The sequence below is a fragment of the Saimiri boliviensis genome, chromosome 3, assembly GCF_048565385.1.
Source record: "Saimiri boliviensis isolate mSaiBol1 chromosome 3, mSaiBol1.pri, whole genome shotgun sequence".
NCBI classification, from domain to species: Eukaryota; Metazoa; Chordata; class Mammalia; order Primates; family Cebidae; genus Saimiri; species Saimiri boliviensis.
Genome location: NC_133451.1, coordinates 5,200,683 through 5,226,412, shown reverse-complemented (window position 1 = coordinate 5,226,412; position 25,730 = coordinate 5,200,683). Strand labels below are relative to the sequence as shown.

The 25,730-nt window shown below is 55.0% G+C and overlaps 1 protein-coding gene across 7 annotated transcripts in view; it reads left to right on the top strand.

The window, feature by feature from the left end:
* Nucleotides 1–25,730, top strand: part of SORCS2 (sortilin related VPS10 domain containing receptor 2) — a 556,267-nt gene that overhangs the window by 417,950 nt on the left and 112,587 nt on the right. The gene's annotated exons all lie outside the window — the stretch shown is intronic.

Here is a 25,730-nt window from a genome sequence, read left to right as displayed (position 1 = left end):
GGAGGCTGTGGGAGGAGTCGCGGGGCGTGGGTGCAGGTGCCGGAGCCTCACAGGCCGAGTGTCCGGAGCTCAGGAGGCTGGGGGAGGTGAACCTGAGCTTCCCCGGCCAGGACACGGGAGTTTTGTCCTGAAAACAATGAGATCACCCAGACAGGACACAACATGAATCCAAATGGTTTTATGGAGGCCACAGGGGTGAAAGGAAGGTGGCTTGGGTCTCGGGGAAAGGAGAAGGGCGTGGAGACCAGCAGGCAGGGGTAGGGTGCATTCTTCCTCCATACTCGGGCACCTGCTGTGCCTTCCGGCTGCCTGTTCCCTCTGTCCTTCTGGCCATGGTGGGGGTCAGGGGTCTGCTTCCTCTCCATCTCCTCAAGAACAGGCCTCTGTCTGAGTCACCGGTGCCAGTACATGGGGTGTGGCTTGGTGTGGGCTGGGGGGACCAGTCCCCAGCCCACCAGGAGCTTCTGCTTGAGTCCACTAAGACCGCAGCCTGCCCTGAGCCCCTGGGACCCTCGAAGTGACTCCGCTGGGCGTGCTTGGCTCCTGCAGGAACTCTTGCCACCTGCCTCAAGTCTTCCGTCCAGGACCTGGTCCCCTGGAAGGGATCGATGTCAATAATAACTGTTTATGTTGCCGCAGAGAATTCCAATCCGTGCGCACTCCACATTATGCCATGTAATCCCACCCCATGGGAGCTTCCAGAAAGTGAGAAAGAATGAAGGTTAGGCCTGGCACAAAGCCTTGCCCATGGCAGGCACCTGGAAAGTGACTGCTTACCTTTGGAGGGGACAGGGATGGGGAGGAGATGGGAGGGGGACAAGGAGGTGGGTTGGGGGAGGAGAAGCCATTCTTCAAGCTGGCCGAGGGCCAAGGCCAGCAGCAGGGACTGGCTCTCAGGCCAGTGCTCACCCTGCCTGATGGCAGGGCCCTCTCTCTACACCTCTTTCTGCAGGGAGGAGCCGCAGGCTCTGCCTACCAGTAAGTTGAGGTCCCAGACCTGTCGGCCTGCTGAGCTTGCAGACATCTATCCTCTGAAGTGGGTGTCAGCCTTCCAGGCAGAGGGAGCATTTGTCCTGAACAAGCACCAGGGCATCACAGGCTGGATCTGCTGCCTCAGAATAGATCTTCCTGGTTCCCTCTGAGAAATTAAAATGCATTTATCGATACCCTGCATCTGCAGAAAAAAATGCAAGGAGGCCCAGCAAACCAACGAATGCGACATAGAGGATGAGAAAGATTGAGGAAGAGTAGTGGGTACTGCTGTTCAGCAGGGCTCTGCGTGGCCCCATGATTCCCTGAGCACTGTCCCTCTAGCCCCTGGTAGTCCAGGTGCCAGGAAGCTGCCAGCACTACAGGGACCCAGCTGAGAATATCAAGTGCAGCAGGGCAGGCCTGGACCGCACCCCCTTTCACCAGAGGCAGTGAGTCCCGCTCTTTGGGGTGCCATAAGGCATGTCTAGCAACTAAGGAGCGCTGTGGGCCCTGCGTGAGGATAACTCCAAAGTTAGTCTTGGAGAAAGCAGCCCACTAAAGACCAGAGAAGCGCGTGCGCCTCGCATGGCTCACCAGGAACGATCCTCAGAGACACCGCTTGTGGAAATATCTCCCTCATGGACAACCGATTCCACACTCTCATAGATTTCCTAGTGTAATCTGCTACTTAATGCCCAGGTGTGAAGCCCTGGATGGCCAGCCCAGGTCCTACCATCTTTACATTCGCAGTTCATTCATCCGCCCATCTACCATGCATCCACCACTACATCCCTCCATGCATTTATCCATCCACCCGTCCATTCACTCATCCCCTGTATACCCATGTACCCCATTCACCATGCATGCATTTACCATCCATCCCTCCATCCACATATCCACTCATCCAACATCCATTCATTCATCTGCTATCCACCCATCTGCTACCCCCATCAATCCATCTATCCATCCACCTATTCATCGACCACATACCACTTACCATCATTCACCCATAATCCATCCATCCATCCACCTATCCACTCATCCAATTCCTTCATCCATTATCTACCCATCTGCTACCCCCATCAATCCATCTATCCATCCACCTATTCATCAACCACATACCCATTAACCATCATTCACCCATAATCCATCTATGCATCCACCATCCACCATCCACCATCCATTCATCCACTCTTCCACTATCCATTCATCCATCCTCTCATCCACTGTCCATTCATCCATCTATCCATCCATGCGCCATGAATCCATCCACCCATACACCTACCATCTACCCATCAATTAATTTATCCATCCACTTATTCATCCACCTATCTATCTACCCATTCATCATCCATTCACCCATAATCCATCTATCTACTTATCTAGTCATCCACCATCCATCCATCCATCCATCATCCATCCATCCTCTCATCCAGTCTATCCATCCATTCACTATTCACCCATCTACTATCTATCCACTCATCTACTCATCAGACCATTCATCCATACACTGTTCATCCATCCATCTGCCATCCATCCTCCCATCTATCTATCATCACCCATCTGTTTATCTGCTTATCCATTCATACATCCATCCCTTTATACATCCATCCACCTATGCATCCATCCACCATCTACCCATCCATCCATCCATTCGTCCATTCATTCACTCATCCACTCTCCATCTATTCATCCATCTGCCATCCATTCACTCTCCATCCATCCATCCATCCATCCATCCATCCATCCATTCATTCATTTATCCATCTGCCTTCCTTTACTTCATACCAATTTATCAAAGATTTACCTGGCATTGCTGTAGGTTGTGGAGATACAGCAGTGAGTGATAGAGACAATGAGCCTCCTATCTGAAATTTAAGCTGGAAGTCAGGGCATTGGACAAATTTTGCAGTACACAGGGGCAATTAGCTGAGGACAAATGGGGCTATGGAGTGAGCTACCTTAGCCTGGATAAAGGAAAATCTTTTTCCTGATTAACTATTCTCCAGGCATGTGCCAGGGAGGGAGAGGTGTCTTTTAAAGTGTGGGTAAGGTTTTTGGCCAGGAAAGCAGCAGCCCCATTGTATCCTGGGGTGATCTAAGAGAGATGTAGTTATATACCTGCCCCCTCCCCAGTCCCACCACTTCCACCTCTGCTCTTGTCATATCAGGTGTTCTCGTGCCTGCTCTTTGCTTTTCTGTCACCTGAAATAACTTCCTCCCACAGTAGCTTTCTCCAACTATTCTTCATCCTTCCAGTGACACTTCCAGGAAACTGTATCTCTGGGGACTAGGTGGCTCCTCTGTGTTCCCGCAGACCTGTGCTTCCCTCTTCAGGGTGCTCATCACTTACAGTAGACAGGAAGGAGCCTCTGCTGGCCTCATGGCTGACTAGAGGTGACCAGCAGCCTTCAAACCCCCCTCAGAGGCTCCAGCTACTCATAGGGCTGACAGCTTAAATGAAGAACTTTTAAAAGGACACACAGTTAAATTTGAATTTCATATATCAACAAGTTACTTTAGTATATCACAAATACTGCATAGTTATACTAAAATTATGTGACATTTGGGGCATACTTATTGCTAAAAAAAAAAAGTTACTCATTTAGTAGAAACTCAAATGTAACTGGGTGTCCTATATTTGCTGGCATCCCTAGCTTCAGAGGGACTTTAGCCTCTGTGAACAGGTTTCAATAAGGGATGAAGCCTGGCAGGTGGCCCCAAAGCCAGAATAGTCGGAGTCATCTCACTGAGTCCCACATCTCACACCTAGCCAAAGAATCACCTTCTTCTGGAGGCTTCTTTGACCTTCTCTCTCCTGGATGAAAAAGCTGCCTCCTCCGAGTGCCCCCAGCCAACTCACTCACATATACATGCACGCACAACCATCCATCCATCCATCCATCCATTCACCCATCCACCATCCACCCATCAATACATTCATTCATTCACCTATGCATCCACCTATCTACCCATTTACCATCCACTCATCCATAATCCATCTGTCCTTCCACCCATCTACTTATCCACCATCCATCATCTATCTACCCATCTACCATCTATTCGTCCATCGTCTAGCCCCTGGGCTTCCCTTCATCCAAGTGGGGTCATCATGTGTGCTTGTCAGACACCCACCCCCTTCAAGGTAACCTCCTCCCCGAAGGATCCAGACAGACAGATCCCAAGGAGCCCTCAGGATCTTGGTTGGGTCACACCAAGCCCAAAAGTAAGTGCGATAAAGTGGCCTCGGCCCCGAATGGATGTTTTTTTCTGCCTAATTACAAAAATACGTTGCAATAGAAATCACCAAACAGAACAACTTGGCTGTTACAGAGACATGCTTTATACTCATAACTTAAAGAGCTTGTTTTAAAAACTGACTATAAAACCATTTAATTACTTGGTTTTAAAACCAGCCATGTGGAAATTATGTTCCCTCGATGGACATTTGGAGGTGATTTCTGGCAGAGAACTCTGTGATGCTGCAGACTGTTCCCGGCTCCCTGGGGCTGCCTGACATTTACACAGCCCTGCACAGCCCCTGTGCCCTGTCTTGGCCCTTTTGAGCATTGCAGGGCTCCAGCAGGTAGACGATGGGCCACCCATCTCTCCCCATCAAAGCTGAGGAGCCCAGGGGTCAGCAACGTGGACCTTGTGGTGCCTGGCCCAGCAGCTAGTCCAAAGTGTGGCCAGGGCAGAATTTTGAATATTTTCACTATAAATCCTATAGCTTTCTATCCATCCACCCACCGTCCTTCTATCCAAGTGCCATTGATCTACATATTTCTCTATCCATTGGTTATGCCATCTATCCATCCACCTACTCACCCATTCATCCACCTATGTATGCATATATCCACTCATCCAATTATTCATCCACCCACCCATCCATGTGCCTTTAATCTGTATGGTATCCATGTAGCCATTGGTTATCCATCAATATATACACCTGCCCATCCACCCACCCACCTCTGCGTGCATACATGCTTTCCATCCATCCATCCATCCCGAATGGCTTTATAGAGCTCCTCATATGCCTAGTTTCTGGGCAAGCAGGGGTGTGGGATATGCATAGAATCTGCTCTCTGACATCAAGGAGCTCACAGCCCAGTGAAACTCTGAAACTACTATCCTGAGGTAGAGTAAGTTCTAAGTGGAGGTGTGTAGAAACGGCCATGGGACCATGGTGGGGGATTGTGCACAAGCATGGAGCAAAGAGTGTTTCATAGAGGAGGAGACATTTGAGTTGGCCTTTGGAGGATGTGTAGGAGTTGGCCATGTGGAAGAAGGGTCAGAAATTCTGAGCAAGCTTTAGTTCAAGTTCAAAACCCTGAAGCTCAGAATCTAGCTTGCCCCTCATGGGCTGTGTTTCTAGGAGAAAGCCTTGGTGTCTTTGGAGCTCAATTTCCCCATCTGAGAAAGGGGGAGAAGTGGGGAGAAGCAGGGAGAAGCGGGGGGAAGCAGGGAGAAGTGGGGAGAAGCATGCTTCCTCTGAGCCGCCTAGCTGTGCCACCCCAGCTCTGCTTCACCTTCCAGCTGCGGCTTTCCTCTGGGATTTGCAGTCAGGAGTGGGATGCCCACCCATCCCTCAGTTTTTCCCTCTTCCTCCATGATCCTACCCAATGTCACAACTTTAGATGTTGTGTCTGCACCCCTACTAGCCCCCAGCCCTGATGCCCCAATCGAAGTCCAAGCTCAGAGCTCCTGCTGCCCCACGTCACCCCCTCGGAGGGCTGGCCGGCATCCCGGATCCATCACATTGCCATCAGAACTCTTCCACCTGCTTCACAGAAGCTTCCTCCGCAGGCTCCTCTCAGGAAGTGGGCCCATCCGCCTTGTGCTAGAAGCTCAAGGGTCATCCTTTCCCCTCTGCCCCCTCACCCCACCTCAGATGTACCAGTGAGTTCTGCGCTGCAAAGTGAATTCTCCAAACCATGAGACCTTCGTCCACATTTCAGCCCAGGGCCCAAGCCATGCCCATCTTCCAGGGCTTCGGCTGCGACCCCCGCCCCTCTGTCTGCCCTCCGCGCTGATTCTCTGGGGTGTTTGCCAGGGAAATCAAGTCGCATCTCCTCCGCTCAAGGAGGTTCCCCGAAGGTTCCCCATCCTACGTTGCAACCCACAAAGGTTCCCCATCCTACGTTGCAACCCGCAAAGGTTCCCCATCCTACGTTGCAATCGGCTCCACACTGGGCTCCCGGGCCTGCACCCCGCCTGCCTCTCCACTCCCACCATGTTCCTCTTGCCCCTTTACTCCTCCAGCTTCGGGACTCCTGTGGTTCCCCCAAACTCCCCGAGCTTGGTGCCTCAGGACCTTTGTGTGTGCCACCATTCTCCCCAGCACATTCCCTCCTCCCCTGCGCCTAGGAGCCTTTTCTGCCTCGGGAACATTTTTCCTGTCCTCCCTTCCCAAGTCCCAACCCCCACCCCACCCTGGGACTCCCTCTGGGGGCAGGAAGCTCATCTGTGCCATCCGTGCCTGTGAGCCCATGCCGGGGAGACAACTGGCAGCCACAGGTTGTCAGAAGCACCTGAAGTTTCTCAGCAGCAAACGTGAGAGAAGACGCCTTTCTGTGAAAGGCGCAGGTGACACATGCTCAGTGCGGTGCACCCAGGTCCTGCGCCTGTACTGTGAGTCTCTGGGCAAGTTGACGAGCCTCTCAGGACTCCAGAAAGCTACCACCCCTCTCGAGGGTCAGCTGTTAGGGTTCATGAGACAAGACGCATGTGCCACTCAGCATGGCTGCCCAAAACAGCAGCTACCCTTATACCAGTGGCAGCTAATGACGGCCAGGCGTGAGGGATTCATCTGGCCAGTTTGGGAAAATCTGACATTGTTTCCCTGCATCATGGCTTCTTGGAGCTTATCCAGTAAGTCCAGGGAGCAGAGGGCTGGTGTGTCCATCTGGAATTCCGGGAGCACGGCCCCCCCGGGCACTTCCCTTCAAGGAGCCCGGAAGCCTCTGGCCAGCAAAACCTCACTCTACCTCGCCCACGCCACCTTGGCCCCTCTTCAGTCCACACTCAGGGGCACGAGGGACAGTTTCCAGATGTGCAGGCTCTCCTGCCCTGGAATTGGCATGAGGCAGCCAGTGGTCCCAGCTTGGTCCCCAAGGGCTATGGGCCTTGGAGAAGCGATGCCGCCTCCTTGGATGCTAGTGTCCCAACGGAGGTTGGACTTGACGTGCCCTCCCTGTCCCAAGTCCTCACGACAAGAGCCTTTGGTGGGTTTCTCTGCCTCCTCTCTCAAGGGGGTCCGGAGGCTCTGCCATGGGCCTCCCACACACGTATCAGGCTGAAACCCCCAGGGCAAAATGCCCAGGTGGTTAGGGACTGCCTTTAGGAGCACACCCGTGTGCGCCTCTACCCACGTGCTCATGCGTGTGTGATGGAATGTCAGGATGTTGGCGTGAGAAATAAAGAGGGTCTTGGTGCAGATCGTCAGCCCCCACCCCTGCCCTGTCCCCAGGTACCTGGTGTCTTCCACTTTGGAAGCAGCTGCATCTAGTTATACCTCTTTCCTCTTCTCCCCCCCTCCTCCCCCTCCTCCTCCCCCTTCCTCCCCCTCCTCCCCCTCCTCCTCCCCCTCCTCATCCTCCTCCCTCTCCTCATCCTCCTCCCCCTCCTCCTCCTCCTCCCCCTTTCTCCTCCTCCCTCTTCCTCCCCCTCCTCCTCCTCCCCCTCCTCCTCCTCCCCCTCCTCTTCCTCCCCCTCCTCCTTCCCCTTCTCCTCTTCCTCCTCCTCCCCTCCTCCTCCTCCCCCTCCTCCTCCCGCTCCTCCCCCTCCTCCCCCTCCTCCTCCTCCCCCCTTTCTCCTTCCCCTCTTCCCCCCCCTCCTCCCCCTCCTCCTTTCTTCCTCCTCCTCCCCCTCCTCCTCCCCCTTCCCCCCTCCTCCTCCTCCCCCTCCCTCCTCCTCCCCTCCCTTCCTCCCCTCCCCCTCCTCCCCTCCTCCCCCCCCTCCTCCCCTCCCCCTCCTCCTCCCCTCCTCCCCCCCCCTCCCCTCCTCCTCCCCTCCCCCTCCCCCCTCCCCTCCCTCCCTCCTCCCCTCCTCCCCCCTCCTCCCCTCTTCCTCCCCTCCCCCTCCTCCTCCCCCTCCTCCTCCCCTCCCTCCTCCCCTCCTCCCCCCCTCCTCCCTCCTCCCCCTCCTCCTCCCCCTCCCCTTCCCCTCCTCCCCCTTTCTCCTCCTCCTCCTCGTCCTCCCCCTCCCCCTCCTCCCCCTCCTTCCCCCTCCTCCCCCTCCTCCTCCCCCCCCTCCTCCTCCCCCTCCTCCTCCCCTCCCCCTCCCCCTCCCCCTCCCCTCCTCCCCTCCTCCCCCTCCTCCCCCTCTTCCTCCCCTCCCCCTCCTCCTCCCCCTCCTCCTCCCCTCCTCCTCCCCTTCCTCCTCCCCCTCCTCCTCCTCCCCCTCCTCCTCCCCCTCCCCTTCCTCCTCCCCCTTTCTCCTCCTCCTCCTCGTCCTCCCCTCCCCCTCCTCCCCCTCCCCCTCCTCCCCCTCCTTCCCCCTCCTCCCCCTCCTCCTCCCCCTCCTCCTCCTCCCCCTCCTCCTCCTCCTCCTCCCCCTCCTCCCCCTCCTCCCCCTCCTCCTTCCCCTCCTCCTCCCCCTCCTCCCCCTCCTCCTCCTCCCCCTCCTCCTCCCTCTCCTCCTCTTCCTCCCCTTTTCTCCTCCTCCTCTTCCTCCCCCCCTCCTTCCCCTTCTCCTCTTCCTCCTCCTTCTCCTCCTCCTCTTTCTCCTCCTCCTCCCCCTCCTCCTCCCCCTCCTTCTCCTCCTCTTTCTCCTCCTCCTCCCCCTCCTCCTCTTCCTCCTCTTCCCCCTCCTCCTCCTCTTCCTCTTCCTCCTTCGTCTGCTGGGCTGGGGACCACTGGGTGTTCCTTCTGCCACGCACACACACACACACACACACACACACACACACCTGCCAGCGCCTCTTCTGCAGCCTTCAGTCTTGTTGGAGCAGGACGATACAGGATTCTTTCAGGTTTTCCCGACCAGCCGTCCCTCCCTGCGGCCTCTCCCGCAGTATCGCCATGTATTTTTTTCTTTGGTCTAAAAATGGGAGACACGCAGTTGGGCTTTGTTGGGAAGAAGGCATCTTGCCGTGCCGCGTGGTTGGGGCCCTGTGTGGCTGTGAGTCTGCGGCAGTCTCAGCTTTTTACAGTCCCGGCTCTCACAAGACACCCGCTCCTTCCTGCAGCCCACACTGTGCCGTCCCACCCTGCTGTGGACCAGACCCTGGGGATACAGCCTGGCCCTTCACCCCCACATCCAGCCGGCATCTGTCCATCTGTGGACTGCCTGGGGGAAGGTGTGACTTCCCAGGCCGGGGGCTCCTGTCAGCCGAAGCAGCGTCCTAAGGAAGTGGGCAGCCAACATGGACAGTAGCGGGGCATGCGGCGGCCACAGTGCCAGGCTCCAGGGGCTTGTCACTATGGAGGTGGTGGGCATCTGGTACACACACTCCATGCCCCTGACATAGCTGGGTTTGCGGCTCCCCATCGGTTGGCCTGGAAGGCTGCAGGGCAGGAGTTCCCTGCCTTCTTTTTGCAGACCAGAAACTGAAGCTGGGGTCTGGGGCTAGTGGTGAAGGCGCTGAGGGTCTCACGGTGGGGTGTCCTCCTTGCACTGGGGTCATTGTGTCTGACCTAGGCAGGCGGGCAGATCAGTCTCTGCTCTCCTGCTCCTCAGCCACAAGGTCAGCCCTGAGTATTCCAGGCTCCTGAGTGCCCTTCTCCTGCTGCAATGTTAACCCACCACCAAGAGCCCCAGGGAGGCAGTGGCTGGCAGACGCCATCCACCAGGCTTCCCTGTTACCAGCTCAGCTCTGTCTGAGCCGAGCAACCTCTGGGTGAGATATTCATCTCTCTGAAAATCGGGGCTGGGCTGTGGGGTTCCAGCCGGCTCTGAGACCCACAGTTGCTGACCACAAGGAGGGGACTCCCAGGGCATCTGGAGCCTCAGGCCCCTCCCCTGCGGTAGGTCACATCCATCCAAACTAGGCAGTGTGGCCAGGCTCAGCAGAGACGTGGCGGTCTGCCTAGCCCTGAGCCCCGCCCAAGGTGGTGCTTGGGAAACAGGGGTACAGGGGTCCTTCTGGGTTCTGAAGCCTTTCTCTCCCGCTCCCTCCTGCCCTCTCCCACCCCTCCCTGCATCTGCAAATGTGTGTGTCTATGCCTGTGAGTTGATGTGTGTGTGTCTAGGTGTGTGTCTGTGTGTGTGTGTGTTTCTGTGTATATATACGTGGGGAGTGGCAGTGATCAGATGAAATCAAACGTGGTGAAACATGTTTTTAAAACATGAAAATGCTTTTGCTGAATGAAATTCTACATAGAAACCCAATCAATAAATCTGATCCAAGTCAGGCTGCCGGGGCTGTGGACCGGCTGGGGTGGACACGCCGTCCACCAGGCTTGCCTGTAACCAGCTCGCCTCTGTCTGAGCCAGGTGACCTCTGGGTGAGAGAGTCACCTCTCTGAAAAGCGGGGCTGGCAACAGCCTGGCCTCTGGGGCGGCATCCGGCCTGGCAAGAACATGCTGCTGCTGCTGCTGCTGCTGCTGCCCAGCTGTAGCGGTCGGGAGGCTCACTGCCAGGCTTGTCACAACAGTGCCGTGTTATCAATCGGCAGCATCGGGACTGATATCCGGGTGTGTGATTTTAATGACACTCTCATCTGTGTAAGGCCTGGAAATACCCATGTCCCGCTGCCTCGGGGGAGATGGCGCAGAGAAGCCAAAGAACAGCCAGGACCCCTGCGCTCTTCCGCAGGCCCAAGGTGCCTCCTCCCTTCACCCAACCTATAGCTTGTGGGGAAAGAAGAGAGGGAACAGGAAGGAGGAGGGTGGCCCACTTTAAAAGGGGCGAGATCGAGGCTCCTAGAGACCACAGAACTGACTGGCGGTCTCGCCGCTGTCTGCGCATGAGCAGGGTTCGTCGTGGGTTTGCAGGGTTCTGAAGCCTTGTCCTCTGTGCCTTGTGGGCTTGTGCTTGTCATAAAGAAAACGCTTGCACAGGCAGCCAGGTACGGAGCCTCTTGTCACTGCAGGTATCCAAGCAGAGAGGCCAGGCATGACTGCAGTGACTCCAGTGTCAGGAGGTGTGCTGGCCCCGCCTGCCCCTGCTGCTGCCTCCTGCTTCCAGGTGTCACTGTGTCTGAAGTCCCAGGCAGGGGCTGGACTGCACAGTGCCCACCTTGCTCTTTGCCAGTGGGAGAGGGCTCGGCTGGCCTCGATCGTGAGTGTTCGGGTACGGGGTCCCAGGAGGCTTCGTGCAGGACGGACGTCCGTTCTTCTGGGTCTGGAAGCGCCAACACTGATGGTTCTCACGGAAACCAGAGCTTCGGGTCACATTGGCCTCCACGAGCTTACCGAGAGCCCTGGGAAATTTCCCACTCCGGAGCTCTTTCCCCAGAACCGTAATTAAATCATCCTTCGTCTGAGGTAGGAAGGAGGAGAATCACTTGAGGAAGTAGACATGCGTCTTTCCCGCTGTGCCTTTGCTCACTGCACCCTCTGCTCACGACACCTCTGCTCCGGGGTCAGCCCTGCCCAGACCTCAGGGCCATTCCTGGCCACTGAGGAGTGGAGACCCTAGGACTGACTGATGACTGACTGCATGAAGTTCTTCATTCATGCCAGGGTTAGAGGACAGGTGAAGGACAGGAGATGGCGCTACCTCCCACCCCATCCCTTCCAAGGGACCATCACCAGTGCACCGGTGCTCAGGAACCAGGGGCACAGGGGTCTTTCCTGGGTTCTGAAGCCTTCCTCTCCCACTCCCTCCCGGCACCTCACACCCCTCCCTGCATCTGCAAATGTGTGCCCTGGGACACAGATGCCCCATTGCTAACAATCCACAGTGCCCTGCCTTTCACAATCAGTGACACTCGGAGACATTGATGTCCCCCCTTCCACAGTCAATGGTACCTTGGGGAGACACCAATATCCCTGCCATTGGCAATTACTGGTACCTGGGGACATCCATTTCCCACCATCGACAGTCAGTGGCACTCAGAGACGCCAGCACCCCATCTTTGTCCGTTATGGGGGCTTTGAAAGCTCACCATGCTTGAGCTGTCGGTGGCTGGCCCCTGACCTCTGCAGCACTGTGCTCTCTGGCCCTACTCCTACCTCTCCGCCCACTCCTTCTCAGTCTCTTCTCAGCCACGAGGAAGGCACGAGATCTCTTTGGTTCTCTGCTTTCCCCCCAATCACCCAAGGTAGGAGCCGGGAGCCTTCTGAACGTGGCATCCAGCCCGGCTCCCTCTGCCTTTTCTACATCTCCTGCAGCCATCTCCTCCTCCCCATCCCACAGCTTCCTCGTCCCCTTCCTGCTGGATGGGTCACCTGCCCACCTCGCTGCCTCTGGGGTCCTTCCTCACCTCCCCTCTCGTTCAGCGCTTGGGGCCTTGCTGGGGAGCATAACTGCTATTACGTGCCCCATCGGTCTTTGTCTGTTCATGGACTGTGTGCTCCACGGAGCCACACACGACTAGGTTGCTCCTGGCTCCACCCTCAGCCCTGGTTCACACAGGTTCCGTGGATGCAGAAGTCAAGAGGAGGAAGAGCGGCACGCGTCCCATATCCACCTCCGCGGTGGTGGTCAGGGCTCTACCCTGTGAACTGCTATGCTGCTGGGTGGTGACTGCCCTGTCTAGGACTCACTGGGGGCCATTCAACAGGGATAATAATAACAACTACCTCATCAGTGGTGGCTGAAAATATGAAGAAAGCATTTGGTCCAGTGCCCGGCATAAATAAATTCTATGCACAATTATGTGTTGCCAGTGTCGCTGCCTACTCTCTGCCCTACAGAAGTTCTTCATTCTTGCCAGTTGTGATTCAAGCCAATGTCACCTACAGACCTTGAGTGGGGCTTCTGCAGACAGAAGCGTAGCTTCCCCACCCAAATAGGAGGAGGGTACAATGATGGGCCTTTCAGCTCTGTCCTTACTGGAGTCTATGACACGGAATACCAATGGTCCCTAAATGGATGACCGTGACCTTGGCCATTCAGTGTAGACCTTGACTCATTCTTTGGCTTCAGACATCAGCTTCATGTTAACGATAAGAAATCGTTAAGCACGGCTTCTAGTTGAAGCTGATGCAAGATCTTAACCAATCTGACCAGCAGCCACAATGCTATCTTGGCTTCTCATCACAAATATTTGAAGAGAAAGTCTTAGGAGATTCCACAGCTATTTCCGAAAGTTGTCATCTTCGCCCAGGAGGCTGCCAGCACCGCCGCTGAAAAGGCCTAACACAAAGCGACCGAGATACATTCCCTCGCCTTCCACTGTTCAATTAGGGGCCAGATAAATGAACAAATTGTTCACACATCCAACCGTACATAGTTAATGCAACCATCCTGATAAAAGACAATCTTCCGAAACACCATCACTCCAGAGAATTAGCCGTCCGCGGCGCTCTGCCCAAGCAAACAGACTTTTAGCATTGTCTGCAAAATGTCTTCAGACAGGCAAACAAAACACGATTAAACCATCTTCACTCCAGAGCCTCGGTGCAAAGCCCCTTAAGAGAACAGAAACCAGCAGTGATCGTGGAGGAGGATGGCGGGGGCTCTCGTCTCACAGATGCTACATGCAAGATGATTAATAAATCAAGGCTACAACGTATCGACGATGCGTTATGTTTATATGCCTGAAATGTGTTTGCCTTATTTAGTTATTATCGACCAAACCTAAGATTTTCCGAGTCAGCCTTCTGGCCAAAGAGAAAGGGTTTGCCTTGCCATTAAATGTACAAATGTTGTCAAGGATGTTTCTTGGCATTTCAGCAATTGTCAGGCCAGTAATTAAAATGGAACCAGCCCTTTCCTGACAGTCAATTCTGTAACCGTGTTTGAGTGGGTGTTTTACTAAATTACATTGGACGCTTGTCAGCTCAAGTCTCAGCATCGAGGCAGGATGACAGCTCAGAGTCAGAGAACTGCGTCTCATGCCAGCGCCTGGCTCACACGTCGTGTGGTCATGAGTGGGTCATCTCACCACTCCCAGCTTCTGTTTCTTTGTCTGTAAAAGACAGACCAGAACGTCTCCCACATGTAGCTGTTGTGAGAATAAAATGAGGCCTTGTAGGGGCAGGTGCCTAGCACAGAGCCAGGCGCACAGTCCATGTCTCTCACCCCACTAGAAGGAGTTCAAGTCCAAGCAGAGACAAGCCAGGAGCCAGAAGCCACTGACACCCATGCCAAGGAGGTGGGCACAGGAGCTGGGTTGTTTGGAGATGGTTACAGCAGGTAGCCACAGCGGGCACTGGAATCACAGCACACAGCACCCCTCTCTTCATGAGCCCTTACGGTCACTCCTGAGTGGTTGGAGGGACAGAAGGTGGAAAGATGTTGGAGGGGTGGGATGAAGGAAGGAGGGAAGAAAGGGAGGGAGGGCCGGAGGGAGGGAAGAAGTTACAGAGGCAGGAAAGAAGGAACGGAGACAGGAGGGAAGGAGAGAGGGGGGAAGAAGGGAGGAAAAGAAAGACAGTTGGATTAAACGTATTGATAGGCCGGGCACGGTGGCCCACATCTGTGATCCCAGCACTGTCTGAGGCCAAAGCAGGCAGATTGCTTGGGCCCAAGATTTCAACGCCAGCCTGGGCAATAGAGGGAGACCCCATCTCTACAAAAAAATTAAACAGAATTAGCCAGACGTGGTGGCTCCCAGCTATTTGGAAGGCTGAGGAGGGAGGATGTCTTAAGTCTGGGAAGCAGAGGCTGCAGTGAGCTGAAATCAGACCGCTGCACTCCAGCCTGGGCGAAAAAGCAAGACCCTGTCTCTAAATGAATAAATAAATAACTAAAAGTATGGAAAACTGGCCCTTCCTAGCTGACCCAGCAGTAAACCTTAGTGTTTCACAAGTGTCTTGCTGGCAGACTTCCTCAGGCTTTTGCTTACAAACACATTCCTCTTTCATAAAAGTGTATTATTTATTAGTTTTTTCCCCTAATTACAAATGTAAGACATTCATTTAAACATATTGACTTACACAAATGTGTTTAGTCATTCCACAGATGTTTCCCACTAGGCCATGAGGCACAGACTAAGCAATGTAGCCAGAAACATTCTCTGAAGAAAGAAGAAAGCACCATCATCTCCTCACCCAGAAACAGTGCTGTTCACCTCTGGCCTGCTTCGGATTCATTCACATATATGCACATCCCTTCCTATAGCACGTGCATATACTCGTGTGTGTCATATGCGGGCATGTATTTATGTATGAATACATGTATAAAAAGACATTCACGTTACTCATTTAATTACCTGATTTTCTCTTGTTCGCGGCACTCACCACCATCTGAAACGATCCTGTTCCTGCATCTATCTTCCTCCCTGTCTTTTGCACTCAGCTGCAAGCCCACAGGAGGGAGGTTTCATCCTGTACCGCCCCTCCCACCATCCTAACCCAACAGCTAACACAGTCCCTGGTGCTCAGTCATAGGTGCTGGCTCAGGGAATGAGGAGTTCGAGTCTCAAGTGGGGTGCTATTCCCCCTCGTCATCCTCAGCGAAAATGATTCTCTTGACTTTTGTCCCTTGTAGGATTTTATTTTCTATTCATTCATTTATTTATTTATTTTTTGAGACTTGGTCTAGCTCTGTAGCACAGTCTAAAGTACAGGGGCATGATCTCAGCTCAGTACAAGCTCTGCCTCCCAGGCTCAAGAGATCCTCCTGCCTGAGCACCGCAACCCCCATCCCCCACAAAGTAGCCAGGATGGCAGGTGCGTGCCACCACGTCTGGTGAATTTTTCTATACTTGGAGAGGCAGGGTTTCACCTTGTTGCCCAGGCTGGTCTCAAACTCCTAGACTCAAGCGATCCTCCTACCTTGGCCTCTCAAAATGCTGGGATTACCATTGTCTACCACTGCACCCAGACTCTTCATGCATTTTTTAAAATTCTCTCCACTAAGCAGAGGACAGTGGGAGTTGTCCTGCTGAGAATGCCAGGCCTTACATATTCCTACGTGGGATGGGTGGGTGACATTGCCCGCCCAAGCCCTGGCATCAGTCTGCTCGGCTCCCAACATGCTTCTCAGAATTGTGCATGAAGTCCCATGCTGTGGGGGGTGAATGGGGCCCTCGCCCACCCCGTTGAGCAAATCTCTTTTAGGAACCATGATGCCAACAGGTCTCTCCACCTTGGCCCCAATTCCTATCTGGCTGAGAGCTTTTATTTGAGGGGCAAAGTTGTTGTTAACTCTTGATGTGCCTCAGTTGGCTGAGGAGCCACGAAAAATGTCTTAGCAAAATTCCTGGGTCTTGGCAGGGAAGAGGTTAGGCAGCCCCAAGACCTTGGGCTTGCCGGTGTGAAGGCCTGGCTAGTCCACACGAGAGAAGGTTTCAGATCAGCTCACGAACCCTTACAGTCCCTCCCCAGTGGATGGATGGATGGAAGAACAGATGGAGGGGTGGGATAAAGGAAGGAGAGAAGGAAGAAAGGAAGGAGGGAGGGAGGGAGGGGAGAGAAAAAGAAAGTAGGTACTGATTTTGTAAAATAGTTCGAGATCCCGGAGTTCACAGGCCTTGGTTAGAAACCTCTTTCCGTATCTGGAGGCGGAAGGCGTTTGATACAAGGACCTGAGGGCCTCTTTACACAGTGGATGGGAGTGAAGGTGACAGAAGCCACTGGAAATAGCAGGAGGTCGGGCACACCGGAACCTTGAGAAACAGCTGCCCATCCTCAGCTCCTGCTGCACCCAAGCGGGGGGGCCTGGGGAGGATGCTGGAGACCCTGGCACAGCCCCGGGCCTGCCTGCAGCAGGTGCTGGAGAACAAGGCATCTCCACTCTTGTGCCTGGCAGTGCTCATGTGAAGGCAGCTTGGGGTCAGAGTCTAAGGGAGCGGGGGGGGGGGGGTGGTCTCCAGGCTTCCAGGCTCCTGGGCTTCAGGTGGGGCTGAGGAGGGCTGAGACATCAGCACACAGAACAGACGGAACGGAACAGAACAGAGCAGAGCAGAGCAGAGGAGCAGCGCCTCCCTTCAATGTTAGAAGTCTGCCCGACGTGAGAGTGAAATACATCCCTTCAGTGTGTTCAGCAGCACTGAACTCATGGCCTGAGTGCCGACTCCGTGCCAGGTGGGGCTTGGGGTTCAGCAGTGAACAAGACAACCCTGTCCCGGCCCCCCTGACCGTGCAGCCTCATGCGGAGATGGGCCAGGAAGGAGGCTCAGTACCGCAAAGGGAGGCGCGGGGGCCGGGCTTCCCGCAGACGGAGCTGCAGTTTGGGGCGAGGGAAAAGCTGCAGAGAAGGATGGTGGGGACTGGAGGGCAGCACAGGGGCCAGCGCCACTCAGCTGTGTGCTGCATGGGACACTTTATGTTCTGTTTTACCACCATGAAGCATAGTCATCTAAAAGGATGTTTTCAGAAAAAAGAATGACCTAGAATCAGGGCCCATTTAGAGGGCGCGCTCGGAGGAGCCGGTCGTTTCCCTTGCTGTTTTGAAATCTCAAATGTCTCATCTCAGAAAATAAGTGGGCGAGGCGACGGCTGTGTTGATCGGCTTCATTTAATCGTTGCGTGTGGTGCCTCGTGTGTGTATTTACACACACACACACACGTATCAAAATGGCACATCGTGCCCACACGTGTATACAGTTACGACTGGTCCATTAGAAGTAATATTCGTACAAATAAAAATAAGTCTTTAAAAAGAAGGAGCCAGCTACACACCTTAGGGGGGGGGGGGGGCTCTCCGGAGCCAGAACAGAGAAGCCAGCCTGAGGCCAGGGTGGCCAGAGCCACATGAGAGGGACCACGGGTATGAGACAAACGTGGGCGTGAAAGAAGTCAGAGAGGCTGAGGCGGGCAGGCCTGGCTGAGAGGGGAGGGAGGGAGGAGGGGAGTCAGAGGAGGGAAGGCTGAGCTCTCCCCCTCAGCCTGCCGGGGCCCCTCACCCCTCTTCAGCGGTGCCCCCTCCTCACCCCCTGCCGGCTGATCTCTGCAGGGTCCCTCTGGTCTCCATCCAAGGCCAGCTCTTTTCCTCACTTCCCACCATGCCTGGGTGAGCTGATCCCCAGGACCCTCCGCCAGGAGTCTGGGCATGGAGCTTCCAAATGCCTTTCCCACCCTGCAGATGTCCTCTCCAGCCCAGCCTCACTTATCAAACCCGTCCCCTTCCCCCACCCAGGTGGACCTCAGGGCCTCGGCAGCTCACACTGACCTCAGCTGCATTTCCCTCACCAGCGCCTCCTGCCGTCTCCCCATCTCTGCGAAGCGCCGTCGCTACCCTTTGACCCAAGCCCGAAACGGTGTGCGCGCGGATTTCTCCATTTCAATTCCCAGCAAAGCCTCTGAGCTGCAGCTCCAAGGTGTCCTTGAGTTCCGCCGACTCCCTCGCGCCTCCGGCTTTCCTACCTCTGCTCAAGGCCAGGGCACCGGGTTATCTCACCTGGTTAACCACCACAGCCTCCTCTTCACCCCCAGCCACTGGCTGTCCCCCTGGGCCCTGCCCTGCAGGCAGTCAGAAGTTGGCCAAGGGCATCCGGCGAAGTGAGACCCGTTCATGTACAGACTGTGAGGGCGTGGCGAGCCTCTGCGACCTGGACACAGCCCAGGACTGTTCGAACTCCTAATGCCTGGGAGCTGTGTCTGCGGGGGAGTCTGGGAGTGAGGCTTGAACCCCAGGAGCGCCTGGGAGACTGTGAAGGGCCCCAGCAGGAGTGAACGTGCAGACCACCTGTGATTTCTCCAAGAATAGATCTTTCTTTCTAACTGAAGAAAGCAGCAAAAGGAAAGAAGGCCCCTCACAGTTCTGTGACACTTGCGATTGGTTTGCCTCCTTGGGAACCTCAGCACAGAAGAGATTATTATCTCCGAGTGAAAAGTGAGGAAAGGGACTTGCCCAAGGCCACATCTGAGTTGGACTCTGCATCCTGGGACCTCTACAGCACTCAGGGTCACCCGAACATGGCCGTCGTGGGGGTGACTTTCTCCTAAATCACCAGCTCGCTGAAGGAGTGTGTGCGGAACGTCCAGCGAGCCGCGTGCGTTCGGCCGCAGGGGAAGCACCGGGAGGGAGAGCGCGCTGCTCGGTGTGACTCACACAGGCGTGGATGAGACACGCTGGGAAGATTCTAATTTCAGGTCTGAGGGTGGAGGCTGCAGTCTATTTTCGACTCCACTGTTTGCCTCGCTCAGCGGCAAAGCCAAGTTGTACCCTGAGCTGGGCCAGGAGTAGACTGGGCGATGGGGTTTGAAATAGAAAGGCAAATCCAAGTGACACCAATCCTTGAGGCTCAACTTGGCAAAGGGCGGACTAAAAGCAGGCTCCCTGGGACAGAGATTTGTGAATGGAAACCGGAGGCCTGCAGAGCCGAGCGTGAGCCGGAGCCCCAGCAGGGGCCAGGAGTGCTTTCTGGATGCTGTTTGTTTTCCTTTTTTTTTTTTTTTTTTTTTTTTAACTTGGAGAGTTGAGAGTCGGGATGTGATGAGCTTTGCTGCCAGGCCGACTGGGACGTTGGCACCACCCTTTTGGAGGAGCTGGGTTGGAAGTCCTGCAGCAGGAAGATAGCACGGGCCGGGGAAGGGGGCTCAGCAGCGTCCCGCAGGCCGGGGCAGGGCCGGGTCACAGGGGTGGTTCTGACACGCTGGTTTCACGCAAGAGGCCAGCTGGGATGCAGGCCAGGGAGGCCGGGAGGTATAGACTCATTGTGAAGAGCCAGTGAGGGGCGTCCAGGCCTCGACTTCAGATGGATCTCCTGGCCTGGCAGGGAGGGGATGGCAGGGCCAGCTCAGTGTCTCCCAGGGCCTGCCCTTGGTCTCTCTGGGGCATCTTTTTGCAGAGTCAACTCTGGCCCACCCCGTGTGACCTATGTCATCTTCAGAAACGCTCCTGATGGTGGTGGCTCCTCCACTTTGGTCCAGGCTGGGTGAGGGGCCGTCTCTGCTCAGGGCTGCCCTGATGAGTACACCTCTCAGACCTACTCGGTGATCTTCCTGTCTGCTCTGATCCCCCAGGGGGGCAGGAATCCCATGGATTTCAGCTCCCAGCCCGGGGGGCTGCACATACGGGCTGAATGAGTCAGTCAGCCCCTCCAGAATGGGCCAAGGGGCCGAGAGGGAAGAAGGAATGGGAGCCCCTCCCTCCCAGCCTCACCCTCCCTCTTCACAGGGTGGGAAATCCATCTGGAAAGCCCTGGACAGACCTGCCCTGCAGACTTCTGGAAGCCACTGCCAGTCTTTGGGGGCAGGAGGGATCTCTCTAGACTCTTCCAAGCCTGTGTCGTTGGGACCCAGTGCTGGCCAGCTGCCTTCCAGGCAGGTGCAAGGAAGGATACCACTGACCGCAGTGTTTGTAGAGGTGACACAGACGTCAGGGGAAAAGCTGTCTGCGTGATCTCCCACGGGGAACCCAGGCTCTCTGGCCGGTTTTCCCATCTGAGAAATGGGGATAGTCACACCCACTTAGCAAGTATGCTGTGAGTATTTAACAAAATAGGGGACTCCCTGCCCCTGTACCTGCCCCTGACCATGTGCAGGGCCCCATGCACTGTGCACCCATTTCTCAGACTCCCACTTCAAATCACTGGCTGTTAGTCAAATGAATCTGTCAAGCATTTCTCTTCCCCATATTTTAGAACGTCGCCTCTAATTTCAAAAACCCAGCCTCCTGGGCCCCCAGAACCCAGTGCAGGTACATATGTCTTCCCCAGAATAGTAAGCGGTAAAAATACACCCTTTAAAATAGAGGCTGGTTCCCGATTTGGAGGAGCAGCTGCCAGCCCCGCCTGGCACGGTGCTAATTGATTTGTCTCTTTGCTCCAACAACCCCTTCCTGTCAGTACTCTCCTCTCCCCATCTTTCCCGGCTCACTCTCCCGACTCAGCACCAAAAATAGCCCGGGCCCAGATGGCCGGGACCCAGGTTGGAGTCGCCTCCTCAAGCTTTTCTCCTCTCACCTCCATGTCACCACCTGCAGAGCCTGGGCCGAATGGAGGGTGTGGACTGTGCAGAAAGGGGCTGTGATGGAGAAGTGAGCCCTGTACCCAGAGGCCCCCACTGGCTCTGTGTGAATAACACTGAAACCCGTTCGTTGGGATCACAGTCCTGGGGAAATGGCGGTAATGAAGACATGGGCACTGCCAGGCTGAGAGGCTGGCAGCAGAAGCGGACCCACCAGGAGGACACCAGGGCCACCAGGCTGTAGCCTATGTATGCACAAGATGCTGAAGGGGGCAGAGGAAGGAGTGGAATAACTCCCAATCATAGAGGGCTTCCTGGAAGAGGTGACCCTTGAAATGAGCCTTGCAGAACAGGGTGCTCAGTGAGCGGATAACAAGGGGAAGAGCATCCCAGCATCAAAACAGGCTCACATGTATGGACAAGAAACATTCGGGTTGGTTGAGGTTGTTCAGAAAATTTGGAAGAAGCTATTTTGATCTGATCACTCGTGGATTGTATGTCATTTTGAAAACTGAAGGTTTGGCTGCGAGTCACCAGTGGCAGGGGTGGGGTGTCTCGGTCCCACCATGCATTCCACCCAGAGGGAATCGTGCACGTGCAAGTGGCCATCGGGATGCAAACGGGCTCCACTAACTGGAGGCACACGAGGAGTTTGCCATGGCTGTGATGCCAGGAGCCTGAGGGGTGGGAGGTGAGGCTGGAGGAGAGGCAGGGCAGCGACCTCTGCCTGCTTGCCTTGAGGGTCATGCTGTCCTCTCTGCCTGAAGCCCCGTTCCCCAGATCTACCAGTCAATTTTCCATCCATTCTTCAAGGCTCATCTGGGTGTCACCACCTCCAGGAAGCCCTCCGACCTGCCTTTGTACATGCCCAGCACCTGGGTGCTATTTTGCCTCTTCTGTGCTCCTGCAGAGTCCTGTGTTTACCTAAATTCTCGCTTGGACCATGTGGTTTTTAATGTAGAAGAATGAATGAATGAATGAATGAACGAACGATCCTTCATTCATGTGCAAAACTTTAAGTGGGGAAGATGAATAGGTGGAGGAGTTTTTTCTGAGTTTTGCTCTCCAGGCTGCTTAAATGTTCATACTGTTTGCCTCTCAAAGCTGAAAAGCAAACAAGCAATTCCCTTAGGACTTTTGGCATCGCTCAGTCGCTTATTCCTGTGTGGGTTCATCCACGTGTCTGTCAGGCAGGATTCAAGGCCAGCTCCGTGTCAGCCCTGTTTTTTCTCAAGGTGCAAACATGGCACATAGGCCAATGAGGAGGGAGGACACGTCGTTGCCTGGTTAGAACATCTGGAAAACTGTGTCACGGGGGAAAGTGCTTTAATGAGGGGAATTTGGGCTTCCCTGAGCAGATGGCATAGAGGGAGCCAGATGTGTGGGTCAAAGTTGAATGGATTATGAATGAGCCTGAGGACTTCCTTCCTTCTTTCTGGTTATCCGGGGAACCCACGTGCAGTGTGTGCAGAACCTTGGGAGGGGCGAGCCGGGCACCGTGGCTCACGCCTGTCATCCCAGCACTTTGGGAGGCCAAGATGGCTGGATCGCCTGAGGTCAGGAGTTTGAGACCAGCCTGGGCAACATGGTGAAACCCTGTCTCTACTAAAAATGCAAAAATTAGCCAGGTGTGGTGGTGGGTACCTGTAATCCCAGCTACTCAGGAGGCTGAGGCAAGAGAGTTGCTTGAACCGGGAAGGTGGAGATTCAGTGAGCTGGGATCGTACCACTGCACTCCCGCCTGGGCAACACAGGGAGACTCTGTTTCAAAGAAACATAAGAAGATGAAGAAAGACCTTGGGAAGGAGAAGGATGATTGGGGACATGCCACAGGGACACAAGGCCCAGCTGACGGGGCTCTCCGGGGCCAGAGCTGGAGCTATTTGAACAACAAGACTTCAGAACAGTCTCCGATTATAACTAAAGTGTCAAATATTCATGAGCTCGCAGTAATACAAATACATGATTGACGAGTAAATCATGGAGGGGAAGAGACGAACCTCTCCCACGCTAAAGAATTCCAAATCGTCGATGTGGCTCTCCCATGCTCCGGGTCGGGGGGTAACTTCCACCCCTCAAGTGTGGGCTGCACGTGGCAACTTCCTTCCTAGAGGACAGTGTGGAAAGGAGAAGAGTGTGGCTCCACCAGGGAGAGGCTGACACACAGGACCCGGGCTGGGAAGAGCAGCGCCATCAGTGACGCGTCTGCTGATGGCCAGGCCCAGTGTGAGGCATCTCACTTATCCCTGCGGCCCCCTCCCAAGAACCCCCAACCCCATCCGATGCCCAGAAAAACATCGGACAGACCCACATTGAGAGACATCCGCCAGCGTGCCTGGCCAGCCCTCCTCAGAGCTCGCAAGCTCATCCAGCACAAGGAAAGTCCCCAGACTGTCCCAGCTTAAGATGTGCTGTGGTGTCCTGGAACAGGAAGAAGGCATGCTGAGGAATCTGGACAAAGCATGGTGTTTGGAGAACGCGGATGTGCCGATGCTGGTGTCCTTGTGTGGTGCATGTCCCAGGCTGGTGCAAGGTGTTAATAACGGGAGCAGGATGTGGCGTAGACAGGAACCGTGAGGCTCAGCTAAAACGCCCCGTCCTGCGAGGTGGCACCCTGCAGAGTGCAGCAAGGAACGGGGCTCTGGATCCAGACACTCAGCTCCCGACCTCGGCTCTATCCTGACCGTCCGTGTGACCTCCCTGTGCCTCTCTGTCCGTATCCAGCAGGGAACTCCCTGGGCTATCTGCAACTTTTCTGTAAATCTGAAACTATTCTATCAAAGTAAAAAAGTAAATTCCTGCTAGCTCCACCACTTAAGACCAATCGCTCTGACGTCCCACCAAGCTGCCTTCCGTTCTTATTTCTGGGCATCTCCCCTTGATAAAGTCACACCTACTTCTCCAGTCGCTTGTCACTGACAGAATTGTCACAGACGGCTTTCCCGTTGCGTCCGTGTGGCACGTGCAGTAGGGTGCTTCCTTGCCCTTCTGCGCCGTCCTTTCATTCGTGAGCACAGGAGCTCCCCAGCGGTGACGTGTTCTTTGCCAACATTATGACGTAATGCAACGCTCCCCCAACCAGCCCTCAGCTCCTCCTCGTATTTTTTCCTATGGATGAACCACCCCAAGAGGCACAGCTCTGAGCATACACCACGTCCCCATTTCAGGGACCAAAGTCGTCCAAGGAATCGCTCTCCACTGGCCACGTCATTCTCTGCCAGGCCCCTGGCGTGCTGGGAGGGCAGGGTCTTGTGCTGATGGAGATTAATGACCATAGCTGGGAAGCTGATGAAGGTTTCCCTGGAAGGAATCTGTGGAATCACCGTTCATTCACTTAAAGGCAGGAGCTGCGTGCAGGCTATTGATTTTTGCTCCGTGAGCTTAATTGCCTTCTGGAGATACTTTGCGGTCTGGGAAGGCCACTGTAGTCGCCTCGTGCCATTGCCCACTGTCCTTCCCAGGAAAGCTGTGCTCATCTTCAGCGGGACTGGTCCCACCCAGCCCCGCGCGAGGCCCAGCTTCAATGCCCCACCCTACATGGGCGCGCATACCCTGCAGCATGTGGCTAAGGACAGTGATCTGCAGTCAAACACTTGCCTCCAGAGGGAGACTTCCTTTGGGACTTGCTTTGGGTCCCCTGTTAGGACGAGAACCATGTCCAGGACAGCCACAGCTGTTCTCCTGCCTCACCCCCGTCCCTGCAGGCCCCAATGCCTGTGCAGGCCAGGACTCTACATGTTTGTTGAATGAGGGAATGAATGAATGAGGGAATGAATGAATAGACACTGTGCGCTTGCAGGGTCGGTGCGAGGGGTGCATGCTGAGTTTCTAGGTAACCTGGTTCAAATTCCGTGGCTGTGTGACCTCAGGTAAGTTTTATCTGCCACCTTGTCTGCCAATTGCCAAACAAAGTGGCCGCAGGGCCTCCGTGAGTGTCTGGGTCTCTGTCATTCCAAATGTAGACATGCGATAACCCGAATCTCACCAAGCCACCAAATCCAGCCGGGATAAGGGGATCTCCTCCTAAGTGACTCACTCCTGTGTGGCCCCTTTGAAAACCTAAATGAGGCCACCCCCTCCCATCCTCACGCCTCCCTGGAGACCTCCCGCCCCAAATAGCAGGATCCCTGGTTGCAGAGCTCTTGGGTGTGTTTTCTGGGGCTGCCGTGGTAAAGACCCACACATGTGGGGGCTGAAACTAGCAGCCATGTATCCCCTCACAGTCTGGAGGCTGGGAGTCCAACATGTCAGCTGGGCTGGTTCCTTCTAGGGACTCAGAGGGACTCTTTGTTCTGTACCACTCCCAGGTTTCTGTGCCGCTGGCAACTCACAGCCGTGGTGACTGCAGGTGCGTCCCGCATCTCCACCTCTGCCTGTGTGTCACCTTCTCTCTGCACCCCCACCTCCCCTCTCCTTATAAGGACACCAGTCATTGAATGTAGGGTCTACCCCAAATCCAGATGGCTTCATCCTAAGATGCTTAGCCACGTCTCCAAAGACCCTATTTCCAAGTGAGATCACAGTCACAGGTACTGGGGGCAGGGATGTTGATGAATCTTTCTGGGGTCACCATACAAACCACTGTACCTCTGTCTGAGGCCTGGCGGGCCTGACCCCTGGCTGCTGCTCCAGTCCCATGTCTGCCTCCCCTCTCCATCCCCTACATCAGCCCCTCGAGCCTGCCCCTGAGTTCCCCGGGGACCCTGGCTCAGCCTTCTCTGCTGGAGGTAGTGGGCCCCATGCAGTCACTCCCTCCCCATCTATCCTGGTCCTGCTTTGGAGCAGCTGTCCCTGAAACAGCTTTAGACAGGGTCTCTGAGTGTTCACCTGTCTCGGCTCTCTGGAATGGA